A 27,159-nucleotide genomic window follows, 5' to 3' on the forward strand; every position below is an offset into this window, starting at 1 on the left:
TGTATTTAATATATATTCTTAATCCAGCATGAAGAAAAACAAGTACTATTTATATTTAGAAATTCATAACAGTTGGAATTACAGAACCAATTCCGTACTTAACTTACAAAATAAATGCTTAATGTCTAAATCTGGTAGAGTGAGAAGTATGATAATGTTCTAAGTTATAGCTTTGCAAGCATCTAAATGTACATTTAATGAATACCAGTGCTTTAACGTAGATTGATTACCAGGCATACTAGTATTGAAAACTAAATCCCTATTACAATAAGCCAGGGTCCTTAGCTTTTATAAATAGATTGAAGTTTTTAGTTCTGGAAATTTCAGTATCTTGAATTCTTGAGATGTAAAACCTTAAATCACAAGTAAAATATGTGATGGAAAGCTATATTTCAAACCATAAACAACATTAGAGCCCTTTTTATTTGAGTCTTTAAATAAAAAGGAGATTAAAGTATTCCTCTGTTAAAATTATAAGTACTGAAGTTAGGTTTAGAAGTGAGAGAAAACTTGTTAAAGTGTGATCTAAGAAGACTAAATCTTTTCCACATGAGTCAGCATTGCCATACTAGATACAATTTTTCATTATAAAATACAGGAAGGAAATATACAGCAGACTGTGTGTGTTCTTGATTTCTGGGGGTAATGGTGGTAGTGGGGATCCAGCTACACTTTCAAAATGCACTCTGCACCTCTATATACACTTCATTTTTGTACCACTTGAATTCTTTACCCCATGCCCCTTCGTGTGCTAATTAATTAGCATCTCAGGGCAACGCCTCAGATTTTTTTGATGTGCTATATGTTATTTGGAGGGGAAAAGTTCTTATAAGACAATATACTTAATATTCATTTAATATAGTTAATATACTTAAATTTCATTTAAGTGTTTTAATAGCATGAAGCCAATTTGCTGCTTTTAATGGAAATTAACTATATAGCAGATTCTTATCCTAATATTAAATTTTTCTGATCTCTTTGTTTTAGCAAGGCAAGATTCTCTTATTTCCAATTTTTTAGAGCATATACTTTTACAGATAGCTGAAGCATCTTAATATTAGCACTGACCTAAAATCAAAGTGATATTTTTTCTTTAGAACTAACTCAGACATTTTTAAATATAATGCTTTCTAGTAGAGGGCAATTAGTACACTGCTTCAGCCACTTAATTCTTCTTACTAATTACATTTAAAATTTGGATTGAAGAATTACATAAATCCAATAATCTGATATATAGGTGTACTTGTAGTGACCATCCATTTGACCATGTTAGTCCAACTAATAACCCAGCTTTTTCACCAGATGTATTCAGTGTTATCTGCAAAGCACTGTTCTAGGCCACGCACCTTGGAACTATAAAGAAAGTGAATAGGCCCTTGCCTTCAAGAAGTTTGCATTCAAGTTGAGTTTAATATAATGTATGCTATTTACAACTGGGTTACTCGTCCAAAAAAAATTGTTATTGCCAACCTGCCAGATAGTTTCTTGAACAAGGCAGGTCTCTGCTCTGCAGAACTCATTTGTACTTCATTCACCTTGAAAATTCTTTCCTTTATTTTCTTCTCCACTAAGCTAAAAATCTCATTCAAAAGAAAATTTTGTTTAGCATAGGAATAAATTTGGACTGATGAGATGTAAATCTATTCAGAATACTTAATTGCCTTAACAAATGGCCTTCTTCCATTCCTACTGACCGCAGCAAGTCAGAGAAATAGGTGGTAGATTTCTTAAAGTTCTCCCACCCTGAAAACAGTGGTGGCCTGTCAGTTGAGGGCAGTTAACAAATATATCTCTCTAATTTGTCTTATTAAAGTGAAAACTGTTCTTGAAAACACACTGCCAGTGTTAATAGCCAATTTTAGCTATGTTTTAAATTTTTTAAATAATTTCACTGCCTATCATTACTGAACAAGTTCCCATATGGAAATTCAGTGATTTCTGAAAGAACTGATGAAATTGGGTACCAGTGTTTTCTTGAATTTTGAATTTTAAGGTATACACTTAATTCATAAAGTTTGAAAGAGGTTTATGACTATAATATTTTGATTGCTATTTGTACAGTATTAATTTAGGGTTTGGTATTAGAAAATATATAAATATATCAGTATATAGAAGTTTGTCATTTGAGGTTTTTCTTTGAAGAAACCTTAAGAGTTCCATGTACTTTTTTGCTTACAGATACTGCTGGTGAGATGATCATTTCTGAGTGATCTAGTCTAATTTTTTTTAGGTGTTAGGAAGACGTCATTATAGTTCAAAGTCTTCCTTTAATTCTAGAATTCATCGATGTGTCATGAGTTTGAGATTATATTTGTTTTAAATTATACATTTCAGAATATGCTTGAAATATTTAAGAATACATTTTCTAATGTTATAATACTGTACTTTGTGTTGGTAAGAGTACTAAGTCTCAGTTAAGTGTTATTAGTGGTAGTCCAAATGCTATACAGAAACGAGAGAGATTTGGCTCCACTTCATTTTCAAATGAACATTTCCATTTTTGTTCACTTCAACATAGATTCTTTCCCTTTTACTTGCTTTATACATTAAGCTACTGGTCTTCTTATGTTTTCTTAATATTACTAGCAAGTAGTTTTGTGCCAACTAGAAAAACTTAACACATACTGAAATTGTAGTTGATACTTTTATTAGATGCTAGGCGGGTGGGGGGAGTTTGTTTTTGATACACTATAAAATGACTTATTTTTTCCCTCCTTTGTCCTGCACAAAATTTTGTTTCATTTCCTCTGCTGCCTGTCTGGTGGTTTCTCTTTCTTTTTTCAAATTGCCTCATCAAATCTAATTAATACTGTAACACTGGGCCAAAACCAGGAAAACTTGGGCGATAAAGAGGAGTGGGGAGATGCCAGTGAGAAAAGAGGATAATTCTTGATTATTTGAAAGGCAAGAAGAACGTCTTCCATGGTCCCATCTATATATATGGTTAAGAACTGTTACATAAACTAGGGAGAATGAACCTTTGCTTCTTCAGATAATTTGATTTTCCCAGCAAGGGAGATAATGATAAAGAATTACTGCTGCTTTAACAAAGAAATAACTGAGAAAAAGAAATGCACTGTTCATCACAAAAACCCAACCTTTCAATTCTTTTCATTGCTCCCAAACCCAGTTTTCTACTAATAGCTTTCTCATTGTTTAGGACAATTATTTATAGTTATTCCTTTCTTTTTACATAGCCCCTCCTGACATAGTAAAGGATTATTTAGTGACACTTAATTTGTATGGTTCTTTCTGAAGTAAGTTAGATTTGAGTAGGAGATTGGGTAGCTGCAGAACAAAATAGTAAGAGCTTAGGCAGAATGAATGGCACAACTTTTATTATAGTGATAGTTCTTAACCTTTAGCATTACAGGGCCTTTGAGATTAATGAATTCTAAGAACTTCCTTACACAGGGAAATGCATAATGTACATAAACTCCTCAAAGTTTACAGTATTTCAGTGATTCATGAGTCCCATGGTTTTGATCCCACACTATAACAGAATAGTCTTTTTTTTCTGTAAAGCCCATCAAAAATGTCTAAAGGGCATCAAAATAATTGAGTTAAGGATAAAAGTAGCAGAAGTAGAGGAAACCTAAGCTAGAATCTGTAGTATAATACTTTTTTTATATGTTGCATTTTGAAGAAAAGGAGATTGCTTAAAGGTGAAAAGATAGAGTATTTGAGCTAGCTTTGGAGGTTAACATTCTTTTCTAAAATTGCCACTTTTGAAATTCAACAGAAAATAGGAAAGACAATAACTGAATATGTCTGTCCTGCAGAGTGCAGACATAATAAAGTCACATGCAGATGTCACATCTGTCACTTCTCTAACTCAGGATTGAGTTCCCTGGTGTAAGAGTTGATTAAATGTTTAATTCACTTCAGAGTCTAAGCAGCTAGGTGTTTACTTACTAATACAGAATATTAAAATAGGATGTAACTAACCTAAGCCAGAAATGCACAGGGTTAATGAAACTTTTACTCAAATATAACTACCATGAAAAAATTGATTAGCTTGTTGCAGTTCTTGCCAAAACTGGATGTTCATGTGGAGCCTATTCCTATTTTGATGGAATTTTGAAACACAGAAACCATTTTTTTACTTGTTTAGACCTAAGTCAACAGCACATCTGCAGGAAAATACCTTGTTTGTAGAAATATGCTCCAATACTGTTGGTTTCACTCAAAATGATTTATTTTACTTAATTTGTATAAATGCTATGAGTGGAGCGTGCACATGTTAAAAGCATCTTGCATTACATATAGTGTCACTTTTTAAATCTATAAATGTAAAACTAATACAACTGCAAAAATATTTTTCTTACAGTGTGTAGCAAAGTTCTCCACAGTAACTCACCCACACTTTGCAGTTTATGTGATCCAATCTTTTAAAAAATTTTTCCATAAATGTATATTTTTTATTATGTACCATTTCCTGGTCCAAAGAAAATATGTGAATTCAGTTCTAACTTTAAGAATGTACTTTTGTTTTCAAGTTCGTTGAAGAAATTGCATTCAGTCTGTGAATAGTTGCAGATTGTATGTGAGATGAAAAGTAGAAATTTCTAGTTTGCAAAACTGGTTCCACTAAATAAACAGGCAATTGCATAATGTGTGTGTTTATGATTGATTGATATTGCAAGGGATGATTTTGTTCTGACTAGACACATAGAATATTCTAAATCAGTTTTTAGGAGACGTTAAGAGAATTTTTTTCAACTCAACTTGGTTAATTTGCTCAAAAAGATAAATCAGTCACAATCCTAACTAGACTTGTCCCTTCCTAATTTTAGGAAGATTTCCGAAACTAGTAAATTTGGGTTAAATGATTAGTTTCATGAAAACATTCTAGAAATAAAGTAGCCATAAGTTTTTCCTCTTTGTTTTCTTCAGATGATATCTTTTTCTTTAAAGAGATGAGATTGGGAATTGGGAGGTATCTGGGAAAGGACTTTTCTCCACATAGGGTGCCTGCTTCCACGTAAACTCGGGTGTGGTGTGTGTGAGTGTGAATGCTTACTTCTTTTGTAATTCTGTTAAGTGGTTGTATTACCTTTTTCCTGTCTTCCATCTGCCTGAATAGACCTTACATAATTGGAGGGACTTTAGGGTATGTCGAACTGGTCATGTAAACGAAATTCTGTAAACTGCAAGCATTTATTTTGTTTGTTGTTAGTAACAATGAGGGATCCTAACCAAAGGCAGTAAGACTGAGACAAAAATTCATATGGCACATGTGTAACTAGAACAAGGGTTCACCTATCCAAGTATGTTGTACTTTTATTATCTTTTTAAATTATTTTTTTGAACATTGAAGGTAAGGGCTTTTTAAGTAAAAATGATTTTTCCCGTTGTTACTGAGAAACTCATACTGAGCTACTCTTCTTTTTTCTTTTTTCCTTGTTATCATTTAATAGCTCAGACCGAAATTCCCATCAAATCACAGGAATTTCGATTCTAGTTGGAAAGCCTGTTTGATGAACTACTGCAGAAAAATTTGATGTGCATGCCCTCTATAGGACGTTACCTGCCACAAGATCCATTTGCCAGAGAACAGTAAAAGATCTGTGCTCCGCTGCTGCCAGTTGTCTATAAAAAGATTGATATTTACTTGTCCTGATACCTTATATAGGGTGCCCTGGAGAATCTTAAGCTTTCTATAAGATGTGTGTTTTGAGTTAATTGTATTGTTACCTAAATGGTGGAGTAGCTGAACACTACAGGTGTGCCATTCACTGCTGTGGGTTAGATGTGGGCTTGGGTCTTCCAGACCAAAGCACTTTCTCTATGGCTTTCCTGATGATACAAGTTTTTTCCAGATGTTAATTTGAACCAGTGAAATTTGTAATATTTAATAATTTTTATCTACCAAAACGACAGTTTTATCTGGTTCAATCCAATCATTTCTAAAATCAGTTGTTCTTACATGATCAGATTGCAAGTCAGTACTTCTCTCATTTGTATTTCAAGTTAATCATGTCTCCTTAAAACAGACCCTTTGAACTGGGTAACAGTATGTGTGCATGTGTGTATGTGTTTGAACAATGTTGTAAGTAAGTCACCATTATAGACAAGGCCAAGTTTATAATTTCTACATTAAATTTAACAATGCTCTTATCTTAAGATAGCTTTTTAATTACTAACATATTCTTTGTCAGCCCTACTATTTAGGGAGTCCCTACAGATGCTATAGTATTAATTAGATCAACATGCTACTTAGACATTGTTATGAGAAATGTTATTCCAGCAGTAATCTCGTAAGGAAACAGTATTGAATTTAAGTATGCTTGGGTAGGATTTAAATAATAAAGATAGGAAAATGATTTTAAGGTTTTATTTTGAATTAAGTGAGGTGAGAGGAGAGTTCCTAACATTTATTAAGCGTGCTGAGATGTATGGATGCAACTCAGTCTGTAACAGTGCGGTAAGACTGAAGAAGTCTCTGAAAATCATTCTTTAAGTACAGTCTGTTAAAGCTGGATGAATGCTCTGTTCTAGGTGACAATCAGATTCTGACTTAGATTGTAGTGCCCTATTTTTATATTGTGCTATTTGTGTTTCTTTGGGTAATAGTAGACTGAATTTATCTTTTAAAATCAAAAGGTTTGCCAAGTTTGTAACTGGTGTAGGTCAGAAGGGTTGTGTTTACCTTGTGTTAGCATATGGTCCCCACTTACAGAATGTGTGTCTTCTAAATTCTCAGTATACAGTCTTGATGTGTATTTCATTGTACTTAACGAAGAAAATGTTTTTGCAGAGAGTCATCTTTCTAAGAAAAGCTTATTCCTAATTATTTTAACCTCTGAATTTTCAACTGCTCACAAAACTGAAAGGTTGTGTTTTTTAACTAAAAGTCTCCAGAACATCCCTAACACAATTAACTAAAATGTTCTAGTGATTGGATGTACTAGAAGCACATGGGAAGTGACTTTTTTAACTTGTTAAGCAAATAGAAGTCTTCATATAACTGGTATAAATTCAGTTTTTATCACTGTCTGCCTTTCCTGGTGTATTCTGACATTTTGCTACACTGATCCTCAATAAAATAGGGAGGAGTATTAGCATTTTATAAACGGCTTCTGTGCTTAGATCACAGATGTTCTTCCATAGTATTTACTTTTATATCTAATTCAGAGTGCCTGCCATGACTTTTTCCTTTATTTTGGTTTTAAATATGTAAGTTCCTAGGCAACATTCTGCTTTAGGACTTCCGTAAATATTTTGTAGAAAAGTTTGAGGTCACTGAATTCTATACATCCCTGCATACCATAAGGGATTGCTTGCCATGTGCTCTGTCCTGATTTTTGTAACATACAGGCTGAACTATTTGATGACAGTATGGTTATAAGTGTACTATATTTGCATGTGTAAATATCCTTGTTCAAGGGTGACTTCACAGTTCCTGTCACTAGTATTACTAATTCAACTTGACCTTCAAAAGCTTGCCACTTCACAGCCGGATGGATTGGCATCTGACAGGACCACAGTGTTGAGAAAAGCTTCATCTCAGGAGGAGCAGAGTTCCAAGAAGGAAGCTTCGGGAGTGCAAGTCTCTATAACTGAGATCATTTAGTTGGTTCTTCAAATCTGTTGGGATTGTCTTGATATTCTTAGTTTATTGGACTGAAATTCAAACACTATGTTCAAAAATCATTTGTTCAGGTATAAACAATTTGATTATGTGAAAATCATTGTCCTTTCTAACCTTGGAATAACGAAGTTTTAATGAAGTTGGCATTTTTCCTTTTTGGCAAGGGAGGAAGAAATGTGGTGGGGAAAAGATATACTAAAGGCAAGAAGAAGAGGTTGTTTGGAAAACCAAGGTATTTTGTGTGTGTGATTTTTTTTTTTAATTGTTTTTCTGAAATTTAAAATGAAATTAATCCTTATATTTCATAGTAGTCAATAATGCATCACTGGTTGGTAGATTAGTATAAAGTCTCTTTTCTCACCCTTATGTCCCTGCAAAAGCCCTGTTTTAGGGGGGAAAGGGAATGATCCCATTTTAATTGTCAACTCTCACTTGTAGTTTGATTAGGGAAGCAATTAAAATGATATCTAAAATAAGGATTACAGATTTTCTTTCTATTATCTGCTCCCTGAATTCTCTGAAGCAGTGGTTCTTAGCCTACTGACAAGATAGAATGAGCTGGGAAGCTTAACAAACCATCATCACTGGAGGTTAAGTTGGAAGGTTCACATTGAAAGTTACCCTCACCCCAGTGAAAACCTGCCTCCTCCCTTACCCTTCCGCGGAGTTTCTATTGAATTCCTTGCAATGGCTCCTGTTTCCCTCAGAAAAAAGCAAAGTTCTTACAGTGACCTACAAGGCCACCTATATGATCTGGTCCCTGTGACTTACCTCTGGGACTCACATCTCTGCTTTGGCCACACTGGTCTCCTGGCTGTCCTCAGAACATACCTGTCTCACTCAAACCCAGAGTCTTGCAGGTACCTTACTTTGGCTGTTCCCTCTCCTTGGATTGTTGCACTGGCCAAAGCAAGTCACATCTAACTTCAAGAGGACCTGAAAGGAACAAATCAGAATATTTGTGAACAATCAACTGTCAGGGGTCCAAATATATGTGATATCTGAATAAGCTTGTGCATGTGTGTGTGTGCCTTGCAGGAAAATGTGACTGATGTCATTATACTCCAGGAAACTTATTCTGTGAACTGTGAGTTTGAGACAGATGAGTGCTGATAGCACAAAGGTTGATTGAGACCACACGGCTGATCTCATATTGTAAGTGCTCATAATTATTAAAAATAAAAGGTTGTTCTTGCATCTTTGGCATGAAGTAGAATACCCAGCAGGAAGGGTAAAGTAAGATTTGCATAGGCAAAGCCAAGTAAGAGTTTTCTAAGCAGAGGATGTAGGTGAGCAAAGGAAAAGAAGTATCTGGTAGGGAAGCATGCTGAGGCCACCCAGGATGTTGGTCTTAGCAGAAACTTCCTGTTCAGACCCCCTAAGACACTGAGAAGTGTAGATAATGGCTCATCCCTAATTCAGTGCTTTTATGTCCCTTGCTTCTTAAAAAGCGCTTTCACTATATAGACACACAAAGTAGGAATAAGCATTGCTTATCTCAAATCAGCTTTACTCTCAAATCCAATGACATTTCAGTAACACATTGGAAGACTTGTCCTCCCCTTCTTAAACTACCCAGTGCAGTGCTGTACCAAACCTAATAGTCTTTAAATAATTTTTGGCTAATTGTTCTATAGGAATATTTATCTGTTATGTCCTCTACCCATCTGGAATGTTCTGGATCCTCTAGAAGAAATGTGGGCTTTAGGGAGCCTCAGCTGTGGATCCACATAAAAGACACCCTCCAACTTGAACTGAGCCCCGCTTAGCTGGTCTGGCTAGCACCTGGCCAGCCCCCGCCGGAGCCGTGGTTTAATTTGAACTGTGCACTTTGAGTGTGTGGGAACAGAGAGGCAGGGGCCACGTGAAATGTTATTTGAGGTTTCCTGTTTGCTCTAGCTCTGCTGCTGCTGCTGCTGCTGCTGCTGCTGCTGCTGCCACCGCCACCACCCACTCCATTCCAAAACAAGTTTCATTCAGAAGGTGGAGTTAAAGCTAAAGGTAGTCAAGCATTTGATAGTTGATCACTTTCCAAGTTTTTATAAGGCATTTCATAATTAAACACATTATGAAACAGGCTGCAATTTATCAACAACTTATTTCTGATGTGGCTATTTTAAGATGTATAATTATTATGTGAATTTTTTGAGCGACTTCTAAAGGTATTACCCAAATCCGTTCATTGTGAATATGGTAATAATCTATTTTTCTTCTTTGTAAATATTTTTTTAGAGTAGAAATCCTCTATATGAATAGCAAGCAAAAAGGAAAACCCAACAGCATGGGCTCTTCGCACTCACTGGATACTTCATCTTCCTGCTGCTTCAGTTGTTCTGCCCAGTGTTGCTGGAGAGAATCATTAACCAATATTAAACCAACACCCACTGTCACTAAGTCTGTAATATGCTACAGCTGCCCCGTCAGCAGGCTCCTGACCCCACCTACACAGGCAGTTGGAGTTCAGCCTTTGAGACTCGCTGGGCAGTTCACCTGAGGTCTGTGCTGTCTCGGCTACATTCTATTGTGTACCTTGGGGCCCCAGTTTCATCTTCTCTGGGTAATAATTCCTCATCTCTCTCACTAAACACAAGTTATGCTTTTTTTTTTTTTTTTTCATTGATGTATCATTGGTTTAAAATGCTACCTAGGTTTCAGGACTACAGCTTCACATCTTGATAAATGAGTATATCAATACACCCACCACCAGTTCTAGTACCACTCACCTCTATCTACTTGGCCCCCTAAGATCCTTCCACTGCTTTCCCCTCCCCATCAGGTAACCACCACTTTCTCGTCAGGGTCTATGGCTTTGCTTTGTTTTTTTATATTCCATATATAAATGGAATTGTCCATTATTTGTCTTTCTCTTTCTGACCTACTTTGGTTAACATAATCGCCTCCAGTCCGTCATGTTGGTGGGACTATAAATGGTGCAGCCTCTGTAGGAACAGTATGGAGGTTCCTCAAAAAATTAAAAATAGAACTATCTTATGATTCAGCAATTCCACTTCTAAGTATCTACCTAAAGAATATGAAAACAGGGCCTCCCTGGTGGTGCAGCGGTTGAGCGCTGTGTGGTGAAGCTGCCTGTAGCCTCTGCAGCGCCGGTTCGATCCCCAGCCACTGGGTGAGGGTCCCACATGGTGCGCAGACCTCTCCTATCGCCCGCTGCTCCCTTCAGCAGTGTACTTCATCAGTCGGCCTGCTCTGCTCTCCCCTCTGGCTCTGGTGAATTCCCTCACCCTCCCGCACTTCCGACTGTACCCAGTGCTTGTATAAATAAATAATCTTTAAAAAAAAAATATATGGGGCCTCCCCCGTGGCGCAGCGGTTGAGCGCTGGGTTGCGAAGCTGCCCGCAGCCTCTGCAGCACTGGTTCGATCCCTGGCTGCTCCCCGGCCACCAGAGGAGGGTCCCACATGGCGCGCAGACCTCTCCTGCCGCCCGCTGCTCCCCTCAGCAGTGTACTTCGGTCCTTCTGCCTGCTCTGCTCCCCGCTCTGGCTCTGGTGAATTCTCTCACCCTCCCGCTCTTCTAACTGTACCTAGTGCTTGTATAAATAAATAAATAAATCTTAAAAAAATATATATATGAAAACACTGGAAAAGACATGTATCTCTATGAGCATCTCTTTGAGGTGGTTCTGGGAGTGCCCACGTGAATTTTATATTTGCCACAGAGACTATATTTTAAGTTAGATACCTTAACCCTCCAGATTTGATGAGTTTCCAATCATTTTCTTATAATGTAGGGAAAATACAAAAAAGCAAATAGGCATTCTAATGTGTATGAATTATTGTATATTTAGGACTAGTAATAATTAAAATATGCTAGATTTATCCCCCACCATAATTTAACCTGTATCCAAAAAAAAATTTCAAATTGAAAAAAAATTTTTTTCAAACACGTTTATCAAGATTAAGCACTTGAATTAACTTCTTTGGGAAGATGTCACCAACTTTACCAATCTTTTGACTTTTTTTTCTTGTGGTAAAATATACATAAAATTCACCATTTTAACAACAAAACTCGATGACACTAAGTATTTTTACAGTATTGTTTCACCATCATCACAATTTCCAGAATTTTTTCATTATCCCAAACAGAATTTCTGTGTGCATTAAGCAGTAACTCACTACCCCTCACACTTGGACCTCTCTGTTCTACTTTTTATTTCAAGAAATTTGCCTATTCTAGATATTTCATGTAAGTGAAATCATATACTATTTACCCTTTTGTCTGGCTTATTTCACTTAGCATAATGTTCTCAAGGTTCATCCATATTGTAACATGTATTACTTATTCCCTAAAATGCTGATCTGTCCATAAATGTAAGTGGAATGTTAAATTCCCTATTATTTTCCTGTCATCATCTCTCTTTAATTCTACTAGTAATTGTCTTATGTATCTTGGTGCTCCATCATTCATTGCATATATGTTATTTTTCTCTTGTATTAGGCCCTTAATCATAATGTAATGTCCATCTCTATCAAATTATTACCATTTTTAATAATTTTTTAAAAAGATTTATTTGTTTGTTTGTTTATACATACAAGCACTGGGTACAGTCAGAAGTGCGGGAGGGTGAGAGGATTCACCAGAGCCAGAGCGGGGAGCAGAGCAGGCAGAAGGACCAAGGTACACTGCTGAGGGGAGCAGCGGGCGGCAGGAGAGGTCTGCGCGCCATGCGGGACCCTCCTCTGGTGGCCGGGGAGCAGCCGGGGATCGAGCCAGGGATCAAACCAGCGCCGCATAGGATGTGGGCAGCTTTGCAACCCAGTGCTCAACTGCTGCGCCACTGGGGAGGCCCTTATTACCATTTTTAATTGGGAGTCTATTTAATCTGATACAAATATAGCAGCTCCTGACTTTTTTGCCCTGTCATTTTTTTAAAGGTTTATTTTTATTTATTTATGGGGTGTAGGCCAGAGGTGTGGGAGGTGAGAGGATTCACTAGAGACAGAGTGGGGAGCAGAACAGGTGAATCTACTGAATTATGCTGCTAAGGGGAGCAATGGGTGAGACAGAAGTCTCCTGTGCCATGTGGGTTAGCTCCCTGGCCACAGTGGCTGGTGATAGCTTGATAGCACCAAGACTCTCACCCCTGGTGCCACCAGGGAGGCCCATGATTGTCATTTATTTATTTGTAGGATAGTCCTCCTACCTTTAATTTTGTGTTTGTCTTTGCTGCTGAGTTTTTATAAATAACTTAGGTGACTGTACCTCTATTTGTTGTTCTGTTGCTTTACAAAAACCTCATTAGTACTTCTATCATGGACAGCTTGGTTTTGATAAATACCTTTAGTTTTAAATTGTTAATGAAGCTCCTTATCCTTCCTCTATCTTGAACATTATAATCATGCAGGGTAAAGGATACTATCCTTCCTCAATATAATCATGCTGGAAATCTTACTTTGAGGACTTTAAGTATTTCCTGACATTCCCTCCTTGGCTGTAGTGTTTCTACTGAAAGGTTCACTGCAGTTTAATTGGTGTTCCCTCATGGGTTACACTTTTTTTCTTCATGTTTTCAGTATTCTGTCTTTGCTATTAGTTTTCAACCGTTTCCTTATGTCTTGTGATCTGTCTGGTATTACTTTGTTTGGGACTCTTGGTCTTTTTTTTTTTTTAAAGATTTATTTATTTATGCATACAAGAGCTGGGGTACAGGCCAGAGATGTGGGGGTGAGAGGACTCACCAATGTGGGGAACAGGCAGACTGACAAATACACTCCTGAGGAGAGCAGCGGGGTGAGACAGGAGAGGTCTGCTGCGCCATGTGGGTTTCTCTCTGGCTGGCCGGGGTTTGAACTTGTGCTGCAGAGGCTGTGGATAGCTTCATAGTGCTGTGCTTAACCCCTTGCGCCACCAGGGAGACCCTGAGACTCTTGGTCTTGTTTCCTTGCTAAAATGGTTCTCAACAATTATATATTTAAATAAATTTTCTACACCTTTGTCTTTCTCTTCTGTCCCCCACCCCCCTTGATACAGATTCTTTCTTTAGGTTATCCCTAAAGACATGAGGTCTGTGCTATCTTGGCTATATGCTTTGTGTACCCTGGGGCCTCAGTCTCATCTTTTCTAGGTTTTCATCTTTCAAATTCTTTTTTCTCTTTGTTGTTCAATGTGTGTGTGTTCGCTGAAATTGTGCTGTCAAGCTCATTAATTCTTTCCAATTATTGCATTTGCTTGTATTTCCTGAGGCCCTCCACTGTATTTCTTAGTTCACTTATAGTATTTTGTTTAGACCCATTAGTTCTATTGTTACAGTCTTTTTTTGTCTTTATTCTGTTCCTGTTTTGCTTTTTTTTTTTCAGTTTAGTAAACATTGTTATAATTACCTTGAATTCCTCTTCAGGCTATTCTGTAGTTCTGCTAGACTGAGACTTCTCTCAGGGTTTTCGCTCTAACGTTTATAATGTCCTTTTGTCTCTTCATTTTTAGTTTTTATGGCTACTGTAGGGATAAACTCGCATACTATGTCAGGAATTCAGGCTTCCTACTGTACTGTGGGTACCACAATTGTGTGGTGGGAATCCACAGTGATCCCCAGCTCTAGGCCAACCCCTCCGCCTAGATAGCTCATGGAGTCTTGTGCCAGCCACAGCCGTCTGAGCACCAGAAGCTGCACTGGACACGGATGCTATTTGAGCCAATGCATCAAGCTGGGTGTTGTTCCTTCAGTCTTTCCAGTGCAGAGCCTTACCCTGAGGCGCTTTCTCCTGTGGAGATCCAGGTGCTTAAACTCTGGTTAAAGCATTCAGTTATTGTCTTGGTTTGGCCCTGAGGGTGCAGATGGCAGTTGTCTTTAATACCACAACCTCAGAGTGCAAGTAGTAGCCTCTTTTATGATGCAGCCTGGCTCTTCCAGCCTGTCTGATTCCAGCTGTTCTATATTGAAAGTCTCAAACTCAACCCAGTTATTGTTACTCTGCACCCGTTCTATAGTTCTCCAGTAGGGTGCCCCCTTATCCAGCACTGTGTTGGGTCTCCAAAGTTCCCGATGTGAGTACATTCCCTAGTCAGCAGCTACAGAGCAGGCTTAATATGGCATGACTGCTTCCTTCTCAAGGGCTGTACCGCACTGGTGTCATGGCAGAGTTTGATCAGTTTGTCCCACCCCTTTCACCTGAGCATTGCTCCTGTTGTATGCTTCCGTCATCTGTCTTTCAGGGGTTACAAACTTTGTTTGCTATAATCTATATGGAGGAGGCAAACCTGACATCTTTATTCTGCCACTCTCTTGCAGGACCAAGTATGTATTCTTACATTATCACAACATAATTATCACAATATAACACTGATAAAATAGTTATCTAGACTACAATCCATATCAGAATTTCATCAGTTACCCCCAAACATCTATTTTTCCCAATCCACATTCCACCCAGTCTCATGAATCACATTCAGCCAGCACATCTGTAGATCCCTCCTCCTGTGACAGTCCCCCAGTCTTTAATAACTTATCATTTTTGAAAGTGGAGGCTAATTATTCTGAGGATATGCCTCAGTTTGGGCTTGTCCATTGTCTTTTCATTATTAATTCCAGAATGTACTATTTTGGCAGGACCACTACAGAACTGAGTTCATGTCTTCCTCGGTGTATCACATCGGGAGGCAAATAATGTGTTTGTCCCATTGCAGGTGATGTCATCTTTTATCACATGGTTAAGGTGATGTCTGCTTTTCTCTGTGAAGTCATTGTTTTTCCAGTATAATTAGTATGAAGTGTGTGTAGTCCATTTCTCATCAAACTCTCACCTACCAGTTTTAGCATCCATTTTTCTAACTCCAATCTTTATAGTCTACTTTTTTTTAAGATTTATTTTTTATGCATACAAGAACTGGGGTACAGGCCAGAGCTGTAGCAGGTAAGAGGATTCACCAGAGACAGAGTGGGGAGCAGAACAGGCAGACTGACAAAATACACTGCTGAGGGGAGGAGCGGGTGAGACAGGAGAGGTTGGCTGCTCTATGTGGGTTGCTCCCTGGCCGGCCAGGGATTGAACTCATGCTGCAGAGTCTGCGGATAGCTTCATAGTACAGTGCTTAACCCCTTGTGCCACCAGGGAGGCCCTCTATAGTCAACTTTAAGGAAAGGCTTTTCCTTTCTTTCTAGTTTTTAGCTTTTTGAAAATTAACATTTGCCCAAAATATTCTCATTCATTTCCTGACTCCCCCAGTCCTTAACTTCAACCCACCATTGGTCCCATGCCAAGGTTGAGCCTTGTCTTTGTCTGACTGCCCCCCTGTCCTGCATCCTGACTTGATTCCATATCTGAGCTCCACTCATCTCCATGCCTTCCTGTCTCTTTCTCCCAGCCCACCTTTGGCCTTGCGTGTGCACAATGTCCCCTGGAGAGCAGGGTGGACATTTATAATGGGCTATCAAAAGCATCTATCCCTGAAAGAAAACAGTACACCAATCTCAAGGATTTTATTCCCTCTTATACCTTAGATTTATATTATTTTTTAATCAACCCTGAATTTTGACAAACTTTCATTGCTAATCTTTGTTTCAGTGGGTTGTTCAAAAGTCAAAACTAGGCTTTTTCTCCTCAAAAGCTGATTTCACTATTTGTTTATACTTTATTCTAAAAGTGCTTTTCCAAAAATATACAACCCAGTGATTTTTTTAGAGAATAGGGAGGGATTCAAAGAAATGAAATGGCTAAATAGTCATGTTACATATGTTCATATATAAAAAGTCTTATGTGGAAACCCTAATCCTCAAAATCCTAAGGTTTGGAGGTGGGATCTTTGGGAAGTAATTAGGTGATGAGGGTGGAGCCCTCATAATAGTATTAGTGCCCTCAAGGGAAGAGGCCAGAGAGCTCGCTTCCACCATGTGAAGATACAAGAAGTCAGCTGTCCAGCTGTCTGCAGCCGAGAAGAGGGTTCTCACCAGGACCAAACCCAGTCAAGCTGGCACTTTCATTTCATACTTTCAGGCTCCAGAGCTGTGAGCAATAAATTTCTGTTGTTTATAAGCCACCTAGTCTGTGATGCTTTGTTGTAGCAGCCCAAACTGATAAAACAGGAAGCATGAACAGCAAAAGAAAGCTTAAGCCTGAGTAAGGCTAGTACATAAAGTGCATGTCATATGGGCTTGGTTTTGGTTCCTAAGTAGCCAGTATAAAAAAGGAGTTTTTTTATTTGTTGTTTTTTGTGGGACTCTCGCCGGCGGCCGGGGAACGAACTGGCGCTGCAGAGGCTGCGGGCAGCCTCGCAGCCCAGCGATCAACCGCTGCACCACCAGGGGAGGCCCAAAGAGGTTTTTTTTTTTTACTAACTGATCTTATTTGTCAAATAGAGAGTAATATTTAATATCCCCAAATTGAAGTCACATAAGGTTTGCCACTAATGTTTGTAGTTTGTATACCATCATGGCAGTGCTGAGTGCTTCTGTTCCTTGCCTTGCATGTGCACAAGCTGACTGGAACTTAGGAGCCTCTGCAGAGCTCTAGCATCCTTTCCCTCTCCAGCTTTCTTAGAGACTCCTGAGAATTCTGTGGCCTTGTCCTCCTTGAACTCCCAACTCTGCTCAACTCAAGAATGTCACTAGACTCCACCTGGTTCCTTCTCTCTGGTGCCCAGCCCCTCCCCGGGGGGAACAGCAACATTCATTGGGGCACATTTCTTTTTCTTTTTTTTCCCACAGCAAGGAGCCCCTGTGTGTTGCTGTCCGGTTGCCTGGTGTCCTAAGAACCTTTGTTTCATGTATTTTCTATTTCCTTAAAAACAATTTCCTCATGTGAAAAAATAAATCTCCCTGATGCTCCATTATGACTAGATTCTTAAGTCTTTGGCTTCTTGAAAACCATAACTCTTTAAGCCCCAGCCCAGAGGCACCAACCTGTGATCACAAACTCTCAAGAAACACTAACTTCTAGGCAGCTTTTATATTAAGATATCCAAACAAAATCCATGACATTTTATTTCTTCTAACTACATCCAGACTGGATGTCCTCAAATCCACCATTTTTTTCGGAGAGATTCTGTACAGGCTGGTCATGTTATAAGCTTAACCTAAAACTAGTTTTATTTTCTAGAATGTAGTTATTGTTGACTATCATGTCATGTCATACTTGTTGGCAATGCCCAACATAAGCACATTTACTCCTTGTATGGATATATATATGGTTTTATGTCCATGTACTGCATAAACATAATTCCCATTATATGGGAACAAGTAAACTATAATGCAGAGAAAAACACACACTTTGAAAAAAAATTCAACTTACCTAGAATTAAAAAAAAAAAAGGCCCCTTCATGTTGACAGGCATCTACTGTTAGTGCCCCATGGTAACAGTAGACCCATGGTCAATCTATTGCCACCTTGGAATGCTCCTCACTAGCCAAATAGAAATATAACTTATCCCAAGCATTTATTTTCTCAACCCACAGTCCCTTGAAAGAACAAGGCAGTGACCTATAGTCTAGCATAATAGACTCCAAGGCCCGAAATCCCATTCCAGAAAGCCATGTGAGACCTTGAAGTTAGGTGAAGAAGACACAGGAGGAAGGTACAGTCAATGAACAGTGCTTGGCATTTTCCTAAGTTTCAAAACAAAGGGTTCAGCTAAGAAACTATCTGCTTGGCTCTTCATTTTGGTTTATGTTCCCAAAGTATTGTACAGAATGTACACATTTGGACACTGGCTATAAAAACCATGTTCCTAAATATAGCATGTAACTTTAGCTGGACAAATGAAGCCTCAGGGCTCCATCATTCAAGGATGGAATAGCTCTAGCCTCTTACACGTGGGCAGACATCGCTGTCCACTTTCTGCCACATTGGTGAGTCAATTTGATTCTCCTTTGGCTGCCATCAGCTGATGGACTCCCTCTGTAGATCTTTAATCCAAATTTCCCAAGAGTGAGGTTCTGATTGGGCTACCTTAGACTCAGTCACCAACCTCTGACCTAGGGTGGCAGGGTCATGTGAGATAAGACAAGGTCATTTGTTCAGGCCACCAAAAGACACTGAGTGTGGTGGGTATACAGCAGGTCACATCCGGTAAGGGGAGGATGTTTACTTAATATTTTCAACAAGTCCCTGAACTAATCTTTGTAGGAGATAAAGATGTGGAAAAGGCTTGATTCCTGTTATTGAAGAACAATGACAGATACTGTACACAGATGTGGAAAAGTCAGTGAATGGGCAGGGGAGTGGAAAATGGCAGTGACCAGCTGATGTGGAATGTCAGCTCCATCCTGAGTGAAGAATGCAAGTCAGCTGCTTAACTCATGGCCTGCTTGCTAATGAGAGCTCAGTGATAACTGTTACTATGGACACAACAGATAAACTCTGTCCTAGAGCCTGACAGGCATGTTCTTGTGTCCTACCCGGTTCTGCCAGACCAAGAGGGTTGGGGACCATGTATAATCAACATGGGGTATTGCCCCTGTTTTTGCAAATGGGAGAGAGCAGGGCAGTGGGAGATTGCACAGGACTGCCACTGTCTTCCCAAACAGCACCTATTTCCCCATCCCCCACCCCCCTCCATTCACCTGAGCCCAGGCAGCAAGGCCCAAAGGAAGCTGTGAAAGCCTTCAGTTCTCTATCCTCCCACCCACCAACCTCTCACAGGCACAGCTCAGATGGGTCTCAGAATATGTGGATTCAGATGAACTGCTTTTCAATTTCTTCAAAGCCATAGACCAGAGCTTGGCTTGAGGTTCCTTCCAAATAACAAGTGGTTGTGTTTCCCTGGGTGCCCCTGCCTGGCCCTACATAATCAGTCTTGGTTCCCACTGGCAGCAGGAACATTGGGACTCCCACAGACCACTTTGCAAGCAAAGTAAGCCCCTGACCTCAGATACAGGATTCCCAGGTTGGGGATCGAGTGGAATGAGTAGTAAGGAATATACTATGCAGCACTGTAGATGCAGCTTATAGAGTCCATTTGGGTCTTAATTCAAACTGGCCAATGTGGAACCAAGTTTAGCTGAGGTTTCGCCATTTTGTATATCCTCCACCTTGATATGTTAGTCCTTGTACAGCCGCATTCCAGAGATAGTTTCAACAGTCACAACCCTCACTCCACTTGGTGACAACAAAGCAGACCACCCCAGCCGCCAATGAGGGCAGTCCTGTCCATAAATGGGACAGTGTCTCTAACCATCCAATCAGTTTGAAACTAACTGCGTGCGCCAAAATGCCTTTGTAGTAGCCAATGAGTAATTGCCAGCTTATTTCAAAATTCGCGCCTGCTTGTGACCCTATTTAAGACCCCTGCTTCTTCTGTTTGGGGCTCTCAACCTCTGCTGTTGCATCGGTGTGCATCGTGAGCCTGGACTCGAGCCTGTAATAAACTCCTTTGTGTTCTTGCATCGGCTGTCTGTGTCCTTGGGGGCTGCACTGGTCGACGCTGGGCACAACAGCCAATAAATCTCTTAACCACAAAAATACCTGAGACCAACATGACTTCTGAGAAATCATTTCTGAAATATACTCAGGCAAATTCTCAGTCTTTGGGGAATACAGAAGTCAGAACTGTCTCTAGTCCTGACGGAAGGAGAACAAGAGCAGAGGAGTTAGAGTCAGCCTCGCTGATTGTCCTCACCAAGGGCTGTGGACAGGAACTGTGTTTTTATGACTAAATTTGGCCTAATTTGAGGACCATGACTGTTTTCCAAGTAGAGGGTGAGGGGGTGTTCAGCAGGTGTCAGGGTTAAGATGAAGTCTCATGGGCTGATGATCAACAATTTTCCTTTAGGGCAGGTGTCTGATCCCCCCCCCACCCCCCATCCCTGCTCCTTTGCAGGTACCCACATCACCACTCCACTCTGTTTCCAAGCCCTTGACTTGAGTCCTTTCTTTGTGAAATGAACATGTCCAGGGGACTAGCATTCCCACAAACTCCTCACAGGCCACAAAAGGGCTGGTAGGAAGGAGTGACAGGGAAACCTGATTTCTGAAGTAGGATTGTTAAATCCTCCAGATGTAGCTGCCTGTGATTTGCAGCTCCAGCTAACTCCTGCACCTCATTGTCCCATGGCTGAGAATCCCAAAGCAGGGAGGCACAGTATTTGAGTCACATTATATAACTTGTTCATCTCTGTCATCCAAGATGAAAGTCATTTCCCTTATCTCTTTTTGTCCACTGGAAGGGATTTTCCAACTCCATAGTCTAGAACAGTAGTCTCCTGAGCCACGTAAAGATGGGGAAGGAGGGAACCAGCGCATTTTTCAGCCTGCATTTCTAAGAAAAGAGACACTATGCTGGCTTTGGAGGGACTCCTCTCCAAAGTACAGACCTCGGCTGCTTTCTTCCATACCCTCCCACGGGGCCAGGTGAAGCATATTCAACTAACACATGAGCTGACAATTATTGAGTGTACCTGAGCCAGGAACTATGCTAAGTGCTTCCCAGGCAGCATCATTTTAAGTTCTCAAAAATAAATAAATAAAATAAAAGCACCTGATAATTGTCTTCACTCAAATGGAAAACAGGCTCAGGAGGGGGCCTGGTTAAGCTGAATGTGAACCCCGGAAGTCTGCCTTCAGGTTCAAGCTCCTAACCACTCTGTTGCCTCCACTTGGGTCTGTGGAGCAGAGGAACCACAGCCTTTCGCATCCTTGCCTTAATCCCAGTTTGGCATGAGGGCAAATGCCCTATTTGGAGCTGCTAAGCACTGAGCGGTGGGCTTCTCCTGCAACAAGCCCCTTCCCTGTTTTGGGTACAATCTCTGTCCCCCCAGAGCCCTGAAGTTGATTCCACAGTGTTTTCTAGGGCTAAAGAGCTGTGAGCTGCAAACTCTTTTGTTCCCTGGGTAAATTCCATTTCCTTTTCTATTGTCTAAGGATTCTTAGCGATGTAACATTACACCCAGCATCTCCTGCTTTTAAAAAGAAACTTGGATGGAGGTTGGCAAATTACCACTCACAGTTCTGTGAATGACAAGTCACAGGAGACAGTGGAACTAGAGCCCCTGGAGTCAGTCATTACAGGCTTGGACAGGGAGGAAAGAAGGGGTGAGGGCAGTCCAGAGGCAACTGGGTGTGTGAGCTAGCTCAGGAGAAACTGAGAGCTCTGGGGACTGAAAGCCAGAGAACCTGGCAGCTGAGCTGATAACACCATTGCACACCCACTCCCCTCTCCGCCCTACACCTTTTACTCCTTACCTTGGGTTTCCTTCTTGATGTGCTTTTCCTCATCTCAGATCTCTTTGGCCTTGAGGATCAAAATGAAAGCTCTCGAAGCATCCCCATATCAAATTACCTGTGTTTTGCTGCTTTCATCTGGGTTCTCTGTTCTGCATTACCTGTGAGAACCTGCCAGAACAATTCAGGAATTTACTTCAGAACAAGACTGAGGGGGAATAGAAGTGAGAGATCGTGATGTCCACTATCCCTAAACCTGGACAATCTTTAGTTACTCCTTTTTAAAGTGGCATTAAGGGCCTTCCCCGTGGCCCAGCAGTTGAGCGCTGGGTTGCGAAGCTGCCCCCAGCCTCTATAGTGCTGGTTCGATCCCCAGCCACCGGGCGAGGGTCCCACATGGCACACGGACCTCTCCTGCCGCCCACTGCTCCCCTCAGCAGTGTATTTCATTGGTCTGCCTGTTCTGTTCCCTGCTCTGGCTCTGGTGAGTCCTCTCACCCTCCCACGCTTCTGACTGTACCAAGTGCTGTATAAATAAATAAATCTTTTTTAAAAAAAAAAGTGGCATTAATACATTTTGCACCTAGGAAAAATAATCCCGTTTCTTAGATCTGTACTGTGGCAATTTAAGTTATCAGTTAACCTAATAAAAGTCAAAATTAAAAATCCAGTTCCTTCATTGCACAGAGCAGATACAGAACATCTCATTATAGAAGAAAGTTCTGTTAGGCAGAGCAGACTTCGTGTAAGGGGTCAGGAAGACCACTGAGCAGGTTTTCTGATCCCGTGTAGACCGGTAAAGGAGGAGTCAGAGTCCTCAGTGGCTTTTCAGGCTTTTATTGGGGATTTACCGGGTACATGGCAGGTAGGGGTGCTGGGGGGCCAGGAGGCTGGCAGTCCTCCTGTTAGGGGGAAAAGGATGTCCTAAAGCTAATTCCATACAGGCTTTGTGGACTCCACCCCCACCCCAGGCCAAAGCCAAAGACACTGGGAACTCCAAATCCCATCCCCACCAAAGGGAAGGTGGCTGGGACCTGAGGGTGGGGTTAAGCAGCCAGGTTGATATAAAAGGCAGACACGTGGGCTTTGGAGGGGTCCCCCATTTTGGCTCCCCGCCAGCTCGCAGCGTCCGGCCAGCTCGGAGAGTGACTTTGGGTTTCCAGGTCGTCGGATCGGGTAGGACGCATTAAAGACTTTATTTCCCTATTTTCTCCCTGAGTTGTACATTTTCCTTATTTCCTTTTCCCTTGTAAATAAACCTTTTATTAATCTTGTGTGTGTCTGTAGTGGAGTATTCATAAGTCCCTTGTAAGCGCGTGGGTGAGGACCCACAGCCAGGAACCCGTTCAATATCGGGGCTGCTCTATAACACTCCCAGCCCCCAGCAAATCCTCACTCTATCTGGGCTCTCCGGCGTTCTCTCTGCTTCTTTGTTTTCCTGCTTTTCCACTTCCCAACTTGTGCTGCTTCTTTCTCAGCTTCTCTTTCGGCTGCTACTGGCGTCCCCATGATGCCGCCCTTAAAAGCCCAGTCTCAGCCCAGGTGAATCCCATCTACCTATGCCCACACCCTACTCCAGGTGCCCGCCATCAGGCATGCATTCAGGACCGCAAGGATCCATCATCTATCCTCATGGCGGGAGGGCAGAAAAGCCTGACATTTTTTCCTCCCTACACTTAGACTCTAATATTATTGGCCTACTGATGATGATACTTTATTGGGCAGAACTTCTGTTAACAGTGGGGTAGAGGGCCTCCCGGGAGGTGCAAGGGGTTAAGCACAGCACTATGAAGCTATCCACAGCCTCTGCAGCATGCGTTTGATCCCCGGCCAGAGTGCTACCCACATGGCACAGCAGACCGCTCCTGTCTCGCCCGCTGCTCCCCTCAGCAGTGTATTTCAGTCAGTCTGCCTGTTCTGTTTCCCACTCTGTCTCTGGTGACCTGTGTCCCATTTCTTGTATGCATAAGTAAATAAGTCTTAAAAAAAACAAAACAAAACAATAGTGGGGTAGGTATAAACCCTCCAGCAAGACCACACTGCACTTTTTGGAAACCACTTAATCAGTGATTGCATCCTTGATCTCCTCCCCTCCAGGGTGAAATAGAGGTTCTCCAAATTTTCCCAGTGGTGAGAGTGGGGCATCTAGGACACGTGGTGAAACAGTGCTACAGGGGGGCTATAGCAGGACCATAGCCATCCAAGGACAGTGCCCAATCGAGGACAGGTCACTGTCGGTGGGTTTTCACCTGCATTCACAACTGCAAGACCACTCAGGTTCAGAGAATAATGGGGTTTATTTAACAAATTGGGAAACAACTTCTTAAGGGCACAAGTGACCGGCTATCTCATGCCAGATAGTGTCTACAGTGTCCAGAAGTCCCAAACAAAAGGCCATTTTGTGCTGTCCTGCCAATAAGGGCCTGGAGCTCATGGCAGCCAGTAGCAGGGGCCCAGGACCCAACTCACCGCAGCTGGAGGTGCTCACAGGCGGGGCCTGAGATGACGCCACAACAGCCCTTAGCCATAGTCTGAAGGTCGGGATAGCAGCAGATGGTGGACCAGGCAGCAGGAGGCAGTCCCAGACAATCAACAGCTCTCAGAGGTGACCCGGACATAGAGTGCCAGTCACCCATCAACAGTGCTGGACAACACTGGCCAGCAGTGCTGGTCACCTGGTCACTAGGAGGCAGCCGTGTCAGAAACACCAAAGTTACAGCTCTTTGTGAGGTGCTGGCCACATCAACAACAATAGCTCTTTGGGACACCAGGCTGAGGCCTTGCTACTCCTTTCAGGCAGTGTCAGAGGCAGGCCCAAGGCAGGCGCGGCCAGCCTGTCCTCTGCAAAGCTCTTTGGGTTCTCTTCTTCCTTTGGAGGCCAGCTGCTGGATGCTTCTTTCTTCTTTGGAAGACAAGGACAGTTAGAGTCACTGGAGTCAGAGCAAGTCTGAGACAGCCCAACCTGTCCCATGTCGGCCCCTGTCCTGCTTTATATCCCCTTTCAGGGCCTCCCACCTTCGAGTCTGATTGGACCATTTTTAATCCTACTGCTGATTGGATAATTTACCAACCAGCTCACAGCTCACACCTGACAGTCCATTCTACCATCCAGTCACCAAGTCCATGGGCCTCTCTAAGGGCCTGCAGCTGGAGAAGCCACAGCACTGGAGCCAGCCCAGTGGGGCTCCATGCTCCTCCCTGCAGCCCAGAACCAACAGTTGCCTGCCCTGGGGCAGCATGATAGGGAAATCACTGCCACCAGCCATCACTGCTAGCCTCTGCCTACAGCCTAAGCCCCGGGGAGCGGGGTGGCGGTGGGGGGGGCACTGGTGGTGGGCAGGAAAGTGCCCATAACCTGCTGCTGCTGGCACTGCATTGCCACAAGCAGCGCTCTGGGGCAAGCCCGGGGTTGGGGGAGGTTCCTCTGGTTTCAGTGGCATGCTCAGGTCTTGCAGGCATTTGCCTATTGGCACCGTGCTGTCTCTGCTGATGCATTCGTCCTGCTGGGGTACCCAGCATGGATGGTCTAGCCCATTATTGATGGCACTCCCATGTCATAACTGAGGCACCTCACCCAGGCTCCCACTCCTCTCAGTCACCTCCAGCCCTTTCAGGGGACACAGGGCACCTCCAGATGTTCCTGCAGACTACTCTGTTGAGGCTACCTTCAGATCCTTCTTGTGGTCACCTCCAGTCCCCCAATCCCTTCCAACTCTCTGTAGCACTCTTCTGGACTTAGCTCAGGACAGTGGACTCTGCCATTCTCCGGGGCTCAGAATGTTCTAAACTCTAGTCATCCATCTTTAAACTTCTCCCTTCCTCCTGAAGGTCAAACCTCTATCTCCTTTTAGGGGGAGAAAACATTCTTGCGTTCTTCCCCCTCCTATGATTTATACACAGGTCAGCAAACTTCCCAAAAAGGGTCAGATGGTAAATATTTTAGGCTTTGGAAACCATCCAGTTTGTGCAGCTCTTGTAGGGCAGAAGTAGCTACACACAAAACAGAAACAAATGGGTGAAACTGTATCAATAAAACTTTGTTTCTAAACATCCTCCTCCTCAAGGCTAGAGCTGCAGACCCCAGGATTCTAGGTCATCCTCTTGTCTTTGATGCTTAGTATTTAGAAACAAGCTTTTAGATACAAAAAGAAACTTATTCAACTGCCTGGCTTTTTCATTTCAAAGTGAAATGAAACTGCTATAGATTTTTAAAATCTACCTTTGAACTCAGAGCACCAAGACCCCCTCCTTTTTTCCAGGCATATTTCCCTTACCCTCCAGGGAGGGCCATAGGTAGTTCCCATGGATGTTTAATGTTTGAGAGGATATGTGTAAGGAAAGGATTAGAAAACATTAAAATTATGGTATTTCTCAACTGCGTTACAAAATGGAGTAGCGATTCTCATGTCACTGATTGTGAGGCTTACTGGAAAAGGATGTTTTGTAAAATGTGTCACACACATTGTCATGTCTGTCATGAGGGTTCCACAAACACCCTTTCCTTCCATTCCTAACCCACTAGCCTCAACCTGAGGTGCCACATGGCCAACAGCTGGAAGACCATCTCTGGCTCAAAATACCTGAGCTCATCAAAATGCCTTCCTTTTCCAATTCTTAAAAAAAAGATGCAGCTTTTCCCCAAAGTAGAAAATTTTAAATTCTTAGCTTTGCTTAAAGCTACATGGCAGAGAGCCGAGGGCCAGCGCCTTTGGGGCGGATCTAGCAGCAGGCTGGTTTAATGGGGGAAAACAGTGTCCCCTGTAGGAAAGTATGAGAGGACACTGAAAAGGAAGCGGAGGGCTAAACTCATGTTTCACACACTTCCTCTGTATGAGTCAGGACTTTCATGGTGACAAGTGATGGAAACTTAAACTAGCTTGGGCAAAGGGGGAACTTGTTAGTTCAAAGTATCTGTGATTAAAAGACTAAATTATGGCTAGTCAAGGATGCAGCTGGGCTTGGGGAACAAGTGGGAGCAGGCATCGGAGCACTCTCTCTATGGTCTCCCTTGTCTTTCTTATCGTCTAAGCTGGACACACCATGTGGGAGGCAAAATGGCTGCTGATGGTGCCTAGGCCTCAATCCCTCCACCATTGCCACCGGGAAGACAGAAAATCATTTTTCCAATTCAGTTTTTAAAATCCCAGACAAGGACTCTGGTAGGCTCAATGGGGTCATGCATCCATCGACCTAGCCCAGGGTGGCCAGGCTGGGACTGGTCACAGCTGCTCCCACTGTGGTTGTGAGGGGCCTTTGCTATCTCTTGTTGTTGCTTGGCCTCCCAGTGGAGGCAGGAGAGGCCTGTGTGGTGAGCCCGCCCTGCTGGCGCTGTCCCTGGGTTCCTGTCATGCTCTGTTTCTTCTCTCGGTCATTGAGTTGGCCCAATGCATCCCCTCAGCGCCAGCCTGGTGCTCCCTGGGGTTGAGGATCTAATGTTAGTAGGTCACAATTCAA

At 41.9% G+C, this 27,159-nt stretch overlaps 1 long non-coding RNA gene across 1 annotated transcript; it reads right to left on the minus strand.

Moving 5' to 3' along the window:
- Positions 1-8,289: 8,289 nt before the first annotated feature.
- LOC119258449 (uncharacterized) lies at positions 8,290-24,733 on the minus strand. The gene is made up of 3 exons (XR_005128262.2): positions 24,175-24,733; positions 21,727-21,876; positions 8,290-8,530 (listed from the first exon to the last, which is right to left on the minus strand). It is a non-coding gene; the product is annotated as an uncharacterized LOC119258449 (long non-coding RNA).
- Positions 24,734-27,159: the final 2,426 nt, after the last annotated feature.

The sequence above is a fragment of the Talpa occidentalis genome, unplaced genomic scaffold, assembly GCF_014898055.3.
Source record: "Talpa occidentalis isolate TD23 unplaced genomic scaffold, MPIMG_talOcc4v2.1 talOcc4.436, whole genome shotgun sequence".
NCBI classification, from domain to species: Eukaryota; Metazoa; Chordata; class Mammalia; order Eulipotyphla; family Talpidae; genus Talpa; species Talpa occidentalis.